Source organism: Cebus imitator, unplaced genomic scaffold (assembly GCF_001604975.1).
Source record: "Cebus imitator isolate Cc_AM_T3 unplaced genomic scaffold, Cebus_imitator-1.0 Scaffold38, whole genome shotgun sequence".
In the NCBI taxonomy this organism is placed as follows: domain Eukaryota; kingdom Metazoa; phylum Chordata; class Mammalia; order Primates; family Cebidae; genus Cebus; species Cebus imitator.
The window spans coordinates 3,368,405-3,378,518 of record NW_016107353.1 but is presented as its reverse complement, the minus strand read 5'-3'; the positions used below and the strand labels follow the sequence as shown (position 1 = coordinate 3,378,518).

General features: G+C 45.0%; 1 protein-coding gene across 2 annotated transcripts in view; it reads left to right on the top strand.

The window, feature by feature from the left end:
* The first annotated feature begins 4,750 nt into the window (after positions 1-4,750).
* The window catches only part of ELK4 (ETS transcription factor ELK4), a 21,370-nt gene continuing 16,006 nt past the window's right edge, over positions 4,751-10,114 (top strand). The window contains exon 1 of one of the 2 annotated variants that reach the window (XM_017525457.2): positions 4,751-4,893. The gene's annotated coding sequence lies outside the window, so the exon portion shown is untranslated. Of the gene's footprint in view, positions 4,894-5,056; positions 5,141-10,114 lie in introns of those variants that run through there. The other variant, XM_037737364.1, reaches the window with a different exon arrangement.

Sequence of the window (10,114 nt, the reverse complement as noted above, 5' to 3'; positions counted from 1 at the left end):
GGAAGGAAGGAGATATATTCTTTCTCCTTTCTCTAGTACATATTCCACATCAATTGTTATAAGCCCAGAAATAATACATTTGTCAAAGACCAATAAAATTACTTGAGGTTAAAAATATTAAAAGAAATAAGTAGACTGGCCAAAGAGATCAAGAATGAAAGTTATATGAAGCTATTTTCTGAGCTGTGTTTGTGGCAGGTCATTAAACATTAGATAGCTGCTATGCCCCAGGCGGTAACTGCAATAACTCATGTATTGCCATGTCTTCTCTGAGAAAACAATGTATTTTGTGCAGATTACAGCTAGTCCTGGAAGATGCTGTCATGAATTTACTTCACAGACTAGAGGCCCCTTGTTCACGGGGCCTTGTTCAAGGACCTTCTGATTGGGTTTTCTCTGGACCCTAAATACCCTCTGATTAAAAGCCTTATTATTGGGGATGAAACTTTTATTGGTTATATTTGGTAAAGTTTAGGGCCTTAACAGGTAGTAGGGGTAGCCAGTGCTGCCAGATTCAATATACAGCTAGTCACAGTTTTCAAAGATAACTTTCCCTCTAACTAAGATCTCATTCCACACAAATGTAACAGCAATAGGGTCACTTACCAAGAGCTCAAAGCATCATTTGATCAACTGCCTTTTCTTTTCTTTTTTTTTTTTTTTTTAGACACAATTTCGCTCTAGTCACCCAGGCTGGAGTGCAATGGTGTGATCTCAGCTCACTGGAATCTCTACCTCCTGGGTTCAAGCCATTCTCCTGCCTCAGCCTCCCCAGTAGCTGGGATTAGGTGCCTACCACCACACCCGGCTAATTTTTTTTGGTATTTTTAATAGAGATGGGGTTTCACCATGTTGGCCAGGCTTGTCTTGAACTCCTGACCCCGGGCAATCCACCCTCCTCCTTGGCCTCCCAAAGTGCTGGGATTATAGGCATGAGCCACAGTGTCCGGCCTACCGCCTTTTTCTTTTACTGTATCCATCACAGACAGGAAGTGAAAAGTATGTCTCTTTTATTTCTAAAGACGTTGAAAATGAAACCCAGAAAGAATAAGCCACAAGGATTTTCTCAGGAGGTTCAAGCTTTGAGTTTAGGAAAACCCAAAGGCTAGAACCCAGATATCCCAGATTTTTATTCTTCTTCTCAGTCATGCCGCAATTTGCTCCACACTTGTCCCCACCTGGGGTTGTGGGTACTCTCTTTGACTTGAAAGATATCTCTTCTTTATGTCACGTGCTACAAGACATTGCTTGAAAGACATAACAGGCAACTGATGGCTCCATGTTTGTTCAGTCAGTCACAATCCATGAAACACTTCTTTGGGAAAAAGGGATAGTGACTGGTAGTAATGATGAAGCAGTGAAATAAAAGAGAGGGAAAAGGAAGTTGCCTTGAGAAGTAATGATCATAACTAGGTGTCACTGGAATAGGAAATATAATTAAATCAGGGAAGGGGCTGCAGAGTCGGGATAACTGCAATGATTAAGAAACAAAATCTATTTGCAAACACTTTCTCACTTAAGAGATAATAAAAAAAAAAAAAGAAATAAAATCTAGGGCAGGTCAGGCAGAAAATATGTATTTAAACATTTTAATAAAATCTACATTGGGATGGCCCTGAGTAATTAAGGTTAAGATTAAGAATCCATCTATGTGGTGGGAAAGTGACCAAACAAAAAAAGGCATAGTCTTTTTGGTTGACCAACATAACTACCATGGAGTCTGCACAAACAGAGCCATCTGTTGTGTGAGGAATCATGGAGAGAGATTCTGTATTTATAGAATCCTGAGTGGGAAAACCAGGCACATTAATTAACTTTTCCCCTCAAGTTCTCTAATTAGAAATCTACTTTTCTTCCTTTCTCTTCTGTCAACATGTACTGCCTTAAAAAAAAAGTCAATTTAAAAGCAGACAGACTTGCTATGACTAATTTAAGAACTCCCAAAGCAGGCTGTTTTCCAAAAATACACTGCAATTGACAATGCTGTAAGCTCAGTCCAAAAGGGATATGACACAACTACTGACCCTAAGGCTGAATCAGATGTTTACTGCCAGTTTGAACACAGCAGGGCAGTCTGTAGATATCCACAACCCTTAACTGTTCTTGGTATGGGGCTTTAAAATGAAATCTTTGGCAGGCGCAGCTCACACCTGTAATCCCAGCACTTCGGAAGACCAAGGCTGGCGGATCACCTGAGGTCAGGAGTTTGAGACCAGCCTGACCAACATGGAGAAACCCTGTCTCTACTAAAAAAATAGAAAATTAGCTGGGCGTGGTGGCCCATGCCTGTAATCCCAGCTACTAGGGAGGCTGAGGCTGAGGAATTGCTTGAACCTGGGAGGCAGAGATTGCGGTGAGCCAAGATTGTGCCATTGCACTCCATCCTGGGCAACAAGAGTGAAACTCCGTCTCAAAATAAATAAATAAATAAAATGAAATTTTCCTATAAACAAATATTTCCAATAGGTTTATCTTACACAGCCTACCTTAATAATTTTTTTATCTTGGTTTCCAAGATGGAAGTTGTTGCAAAGAAAATTTTATATCACGGGCCAAGACTGCCAACGCTTTTCGGATGCTGCATGTTCCTTATAAAACATACCTTGCCGGGAGTGGTGGCTCATGCTTGTAATCCCAGCACTTTGAGAGGCTAAGGCAGGCGGATCACGAAGTCAGGAGTTTGAGACCAGTCTGGTCAACATAGTGAAACCCCATCTCCACTAAAAATACAAAAAATTGGCCGAGCGTGGTGGTGCGCGCCTGTAATCCCAGCTACTCAGGAGGCTGAGGCGGAGAATCGTGTGAACCCAGGAGGCAGAGGTTGCAGTGAGTCCAGATCACGCCACTGCAGTCCAGCCTGGATGAAAGTGCAAGACTCCGTCTCAAAAAAAAAAAAAAAAAAAAGTCTTAATATGTTTGCATGCTTTGGTAAAATTAATTTTGGAAAGCTAACATCGTTTGGCAGAGTTGTTTTTATAGGAATAGATACCTTTGAGGATTATCATTACCCTGTATCATGGAAGAGGAGGCTTCCCAAGGAAGTGATGATTCTCTTGGAAAAGCCTACAAAAGGATGACAGTATCACATTTCACTCAGTTCAATTAACTTCACTATAAATTCAATTGTGGGGGAAAAAATAAATGATACCACTATTATGTGCTAGGTAATGCACTAAGCATATTATGCTCTATATTTCATTTAATCCTCTCAGCAATGCCGCATATTATCGTCTTCATTTTACATGAGGAAATTGAGGTTCAGAGATGCTAAGCAACTCACTGCAGGTCACACAGCTAGTAAATGGCCACGAATAAACAGTAACTCAGACACTGACCTGTCTTTGGTTTCTTCTTAAACAAAACATGAGATCTATTTCTCGGAGGTTTTGTTCAGCTGTCCTAACTGATGACTCTACATTTCTTCTGGTGCTAAATTGCTCAAGTTGCTTTTTTTTTTTTTTTTTTGAGACAGAGTTTCGCTGTTGTTGCCCAGACTGGAGTGCAATGGCACGATCTCGGCCCACCGCAACCTCCGCCTCCTGCGTTCAAGCAATTCTCCTGCCTCAGCCTCCTGAGTAGCTGGGATTACAGGCACGCATCATCATGCCCAGCTAATTTTTGTATTTTTAGTAGAGACGGGGTTTCACCATGTTGACCAGGATGGTCTCGATCTCTTGACCTCGTGATCCACCCGTCTCGGCCTCCCAAAGTGCTGGGATTATAAGCGTGAGCCACCGCGCCCGGCCTCAAGTTGCTTCTTGTACCAAGTGTGACCTGATTCCTTAAGAATTTTACTTAATGAGAACCTCTGAGCTAGAAACTCTTGCTAGGTGTTTTATGCACCTTACCTTCCTTAATCATTACAACAACTCTAAGAGATTGGTTTCTCTCCATTTTATAGATGATGACTGTGTTTTAGAGAGGTTAAAATAGCCTAAAGTTGGTGAGTTAGAGAGGGGTAGAGTCACGAATGGATTTTTGGTCGCTGCCTCCATCGTGGGCAAGCTTTTCCCACGACTCCAGCCCTTCCATTTGTCAGTACTCAGGCTACAAAGTCTCAGTGCTTTTAAGTATTTATCAAATGTTTGTTGTATCCTGGGATCTGGCACTTCGGTGAGAAAGCTGTGGCGGCGCCAACTTCTTAACAGCAAGTGGTAAGGAGGACGAGTGACAACAGGAGGGAGAAGCCTCTCGCCTGAGCTTAGCACTAACAGAAGTGGTCCCCAGCAGGCTGCTCCACGAGCGCCACCTCTTCCCTCCGACCGAGAAGAACGTGGCGCGCCCCCGAGGAGTCCGAGGTCCCGGCCCAGACGGCAGCGTGAGTCCTGGCGAGCTCCGGACCGGCGCCTCAGGGAACTGGAAGCAACTGGGCAGTGAGCGGGAAGTGGACTGCAGGAGGCGCCCTCGTTGCAACCTCCGGCTACGCCAAACCCGGGCTTGCCTGCAACTGCAGCTCACAACACCCTCCGCGGGTCGCGGCCCCGCCCCCGGAAGTGACGTGTGGAGACTACGGCGTCTGGGAGGGACCCTGGGGCAGCCGGGGGGTTCGAGAGTGGCGGCGGCCGCGGAGTGCCTGGCAGGCCCGGCCGCTGCGAGAAACGCCCCGAGCGCGCGCCTGGCGTGTAGCGGCCCCAAGACCCGCGCCGCCGCCGCCGCTGCCGCGTGCGGGGGCGGGGAGGGCGGGGCACGAGAGGCCGCGGCGGCGGGAGATGCTGACGGCTGCGGGCACCCGGCGGGCTCGGCTCGGCCGCCGCCGCCTTCTCTGGCTCCGCCGTGGGGGTCTCAGTGGCTGCCGCGCTGTCCTCGAGTTTCCAGCGTGAGGAGGAGGCTGAGGGCGGAGAGGCGCATCGTGTTCGAGGCGGAGACTGAGGGGGAGCCCCGTGCGCAGCGTCGGTGAGCAGCCGGCCCCGCGCGCCCCCTCGGGATCTAGCGGCCACAGCCCCTCCGGCCGGGAGCGGGGGCAGGGGCCAGGGCCGAGGGGCGCGCGGCACAACAGGAAGTGGTGGCGGGGGCCGGACGCGCGCTCCCCTCGGGTCCGCCCCCGGCGCGCCGGGCACCGAGGCATGCAGGTGGACTCGGGAGCGCACCGCTCCGCTCTCGTCACCTCCTATTTGGTCCCCCGAGGTCCCATGAGCGAAAGGTGGCGGCGTTTTTTTTGGTGTGGGTGGTGAGGAGGGGCGCAATTCTGACTTTCTGTAGTGACAGGAAGTTGGAAAATGAAAGTACAGCAATTCAGTGCTTACCAAGGCCCGGCGAAGTTGCACCTCTTTCCCCGGACTTTGATCTGTAGGGCACACGCGGCCGTCGGTGTTTCTTCCTCTCCCCAAGCTCGCTATTCATCCGGTGTCGAGTTTCATTTCTTTTTCAGTTTCGCTCCAGCGGCCCCCCCGCCCCACTTTACTTTCTGCCTCGTGCACAGCTGCATCGAGGCTGGTAGCTTTATTCCTGGGAAGATAAATTGGAAACATTTTTCCGGGTGGGATGCTAACTGGCCTCGGAAGGAAGGAGGGAAGGGATGTTGACTGAAGTAGTCAAAAGTACAGACTTGGCTTTTTCTCTAGCAATTGCTGCTTGAAGTTTGGGGAATTTAAATATTCTGGAGTTTTAATGCCTCATCGGAATGGTTTGCCCATCTCTTTGGTTGACAAATGAGGTCCTTTCTCTTTTTTTCCCACCCCCCCACGGCTTGGAAAACTTGGTGCTTCAACATTTAGTCTTGGCAGCGCTGTTTTCGTTAAAATGTAGTGTGATTCAGTATTTTCCCTTCAGGAACACTGTCCTCTTTGATTTTACTTGAACATTAAAACTGCGTAAGTGGAATCTGTTCATTCCTAGTGAAGTAGTCTTCAAGTTGTAAGAATATTGTAAGAACTATACAGGACCCTACACAAAGAGACTATTTTTTAGGAGCCTGTGTAGTTAAAAACGTCTGGTTACTTTTTGACAACGGTGATTATTTTGATTTCGTAGGCTTCATATGTTTCATAACTTGGTTTTGTTTGATGTAAGTAGCAGGCTAAAGAAAATTTGGGGAGTTTTTATTTTTTTGGGTCTTAGCTACTGTCTGAAAAATAGTTGGGCAATGGGTCACCACAGCAACTGGACTGTGTGTATTATAAAAATGTTTAGGATGGAAAAGGTTTTATTTAATAGAGACTTCTTTTCCTTAATACGTTATTTCAGTATGCTCCCTTCTTTCAGTTTAGCCCAGAGATTGATCTATGTTTGAAGTGTTAAAATCAATTACGTTTTCAGCTTTTACCCTCTCAAAAATCAGATTACTTCATTTGGACCAGTTAAGTATTTTCTTCCTTTGTTATAAATTTAAAGTTTTAAAACTGCAGTTGTAGAAAACTCAGGATTCTTGTGAGAACGAAAATGAAGTATTTTCTCTCTTTTTTGGATAGGTAACAAGACTAAAAGTTATTTTGTTTGAGACAAGGTCTCAGTCTGTTGACCAGGCTGGAGTGCAGTGATGTCTCTGCTCACTCCAACCTCCACCTCACAGGCTGAAGCCATCCTCCCAGCTCAGCCTGCCGAGTAGTCACGCAAAATACGCCTGGCTAATTTTTTGTGTTTTTGGTAAAGGCGGGGTTTCAACATGTTGCCCAGGCTGGTCGTGAACTCCTGAGCTCAGCCTTAGCCTCCCAAAGTGCTGGGATTACAGGCATGAAGCCGCCCTGTAATTTTTAATAACTGTCTTATGGGGTTTTCTTCATTTAGCTTTTTTTTTTTTTTTTTTGGAGACATGGTCTGGTCTTGCTCTTTCGCCCAGGCTGGAGTGCAGTGGAGTGATTTCAGCTCACTGCAGCCTCTGCCTCCCGGGTTCAAATGATTCTCCTGCCTCAGCCTCCCGAGTAACTGGGATTATTGGGTTCTACCACCACGCCCAGCTGATTTTTGTATTTTTAGTAGAGACGGGGTTCCACCATTTGCCAGGCTGGTCTGGAAGCCCTGACGTCAAGTGATCTGCCCTCCTTGGCCCCCCAAAGTGCCGGGATTATAGGCATAAGCCTCTATGCTCAGCCAGCTCTCTTTCGTATCTGATGAAATCATTGAAGATCATCGTTAATACCACACTTTCTGAAACTAAAATGAAGAGTTTTAACTACGAAGACGTTTGCCAGCTTTGCAATCAAAAATCAGGATATCATAATTGAATTAATAAAATACTCCTTTAAAGTACCCACTGAAGATGTCTGTTTTATATCTTTGATTTCCTCAAAATTCATTTCCAGTACTTCAGTCTAAAACCTCAAAGCCCCTTTTCTTTTACTGTCCACAGCCTTCTATCTAGACACACCGTAGATGCTAAAGAAGCATCAGCATTTTCCACAACAGCTTGGTTCTACCCTGCAGCAGCCGACAGCTCACCAGCATTTGACTCAATACGTGCTGCTCCACTGATAACCGACAGGGAAGGTGCAAGTTTAACTGGCACCATCTGGAGAACACCTGTATTTTGGGAATCTCCTTGGGTGTTCATTATGGAGACATTTGTTAATTTGTCATTTTAGTTGGATAGCTAAGGCTTTAAACTTGTAGGGCTCAAATGTTATCTACATGATAGGTATTCAGACCCTAGGATTCAGGTTTTGGAATTTTTTCGAAAACAAATGGAATAATAGGCACCACATTTGTGTAGACTGGAGACTCCGATTCTCTGCCTGTCTTTCCTTCATCATCATCTCACAGATGGATTCATATTGCACCCCTATAAACGGTCTTATATGAAGGTGATGTCTGGAAATGTGGAAATTGAGTTCTTTGCATAACATTTACTAGAGAATAGTTTTAACAGGATTAGATTATAAATAATTGTTTAAATGAGAAAACTGTAGTAGAACAGTAACTTGCCATCATTGGGCATCGTCAGAAGAAAGGTCTGTCAGGTAAACTCAGACCTAACAGGATAACCCCTGCCTGCCTCCACCATACTTAGTGGATATAGTATAAAACCACTGTTTTAACCCAGCTTAAGTGAGGCTATGGGGAACTGATTTCTAGCGGGCATGGTTATTTAGCATTAAGGTAGCATTTTATATTTGTGGATTATTATTATATGTAATGCTTTTTTATCATCAATTAGTGATGTGAGTGCTTTTATCCATTGGGGAAGTGGTTTCCCTAATGGACAGTACATGACTGTGGTGAAAGAGACGTGGGACTCTTGGCCTCAGCTTCTCCGTGAACTCTGACTATGGGCAGCATCTCTCCTTTCTATCCTTTGTTATTTTCCCATCACTCTTTTAGATGTCTGTCTCCGTACAAACTGCTTGAGAGTGATAATCATGAGGATTATTGGAAGACCTTTTGAGTGGTTTAGAACAGTTATAGAAACCCAGCTATTTTCCACTCCAGTTTCTTATCTCTTCCCTTTTTGGAAGTAGGCATAGTTGACCTATAAGGATTCCATCTTCTGTGAGTTAAATGTTGTTAGAATTAGTTTCTCAGACCTAACTTTTGTAATGTTTGTTAAGTTTGTCTGTTTTAAACATCTTTATTGAGATACAATTCATGTACCATAAAATTCACCTACTTAGGTGTAGTATGCTGTGGAGTTTGTGGAAACATCTCCACAGTCTGTTTAGAATATTTTCACCACCCACAAAAGAAACCCTGTGCCCATATCTATCATTCCCTACTTCTGTTCTCCCCATTTTAGCTCCGAGTCCTAAGTAACCACTGATCTATTTTCTGTGTCTGTGGATTTTCCTATTCTGGACATTTCATATAAGTGGAACCATACATATGTGGTCTTTTGTGGACTGGATTCCATTGTTCACTTACGTAATGTTTTCGTGATTCGTCCTTGTGTGCGTGTTTGTACCTCATTCCTTTCTATGGCTAAATGATACCTCATGAATATGCCACATTTTATTTGTCCATTCATCAGTTGACGGACATATAGTTTGTTTCTACTCTTTAGATGTTGTGAATAATTCTGCTACAAACACTCCTCTGTAAGGTTTTGTGTGGACGTATGTTTTCATTTCTTTTGAGTATATACCTAGGAGTAGAATTGTTGGGTCATGTGGTAAACTTGTCCAAAGTGGCTGCACCATTTTACATTCCCACCAGCTATGTACAAGGGCTTCAATTTATCTGCATCTTTGCCAATATTTGTTATTGTCTGTCTTATTGATTATAGCCTTCCAAGTTGGCATGAAGTGGTTTCTTACGTGGTTTTGATTTTTAGTTCCCTAATAACTAATGATGTAGAGCATTTTTTTTTTTTTTGGTGATTTCTTCTTTATTGATGTGCCTCCTACCTTCCCCCCACAATTTCAATCCCTTCCAACTACCCCCAAAAATGAATGTAGTAAAAGGAAGGGATTGCTTGGGTTCTGAGCCACTTGGACAGTCAGGGAACAGAAACCAAAACAATCATTGGATGTGACACAGACTGACAATCAAGAAGTCTAAAGCAGAATGGGAAAGGTGGACAGAGAAAGGGGAATAAAGGAGAGGTACAAGATGCCAACTGCACCATTACCCCTCCTAAGAGAGACTGGAGAGAACGCCTCAAACATTAAGAAGTGCCAGTCCTGAATAAGGGAGGTGGTATTTGAGCTTGAAGGAGGGGGAGATCAAAAGGGGGGCCACCGCTCCCTTTGTAGAATGAGACCCCCCTCCAACTCAGGGACAGCAGCTTCACAGACCGTAGACACTTTCATCACTGTAGGCAATGTAGAGAAAGAAGTCGTCTTCATGGAGTTCTTGGTAGAGCTGACCCACTGTGGCACTGGTGGGTGGAATGACATTGTTGACAAAGAAAAACAAGGCATCTTCATCTCGGAGATGAATTCACTTCCAGATCAAGAAGTAGAACTGGGGCCGGGTGTGGTGGCTCATGCCTATAATCCTAGCAATTTGGGAGGCTGAAGTGAGCATATCACAAGGTCAGGAATTCGAGAGCAGCCTGACCAACATGGCGAAACCCTGTCTCTACTAAAAATACGAAAATTAGCCGGGTGAGGTGGCGGGCGCCTGTAATCCCAGCTACTCAGGCTGAGGCAAGAGAATCGCTTGAGCCTGGGAGGCAGAGGTTACAGTGAGCCAAGATTGCACCACTGCATTTTAGCCTGGCAACGGAGCAAGACCCCGTCTCAAA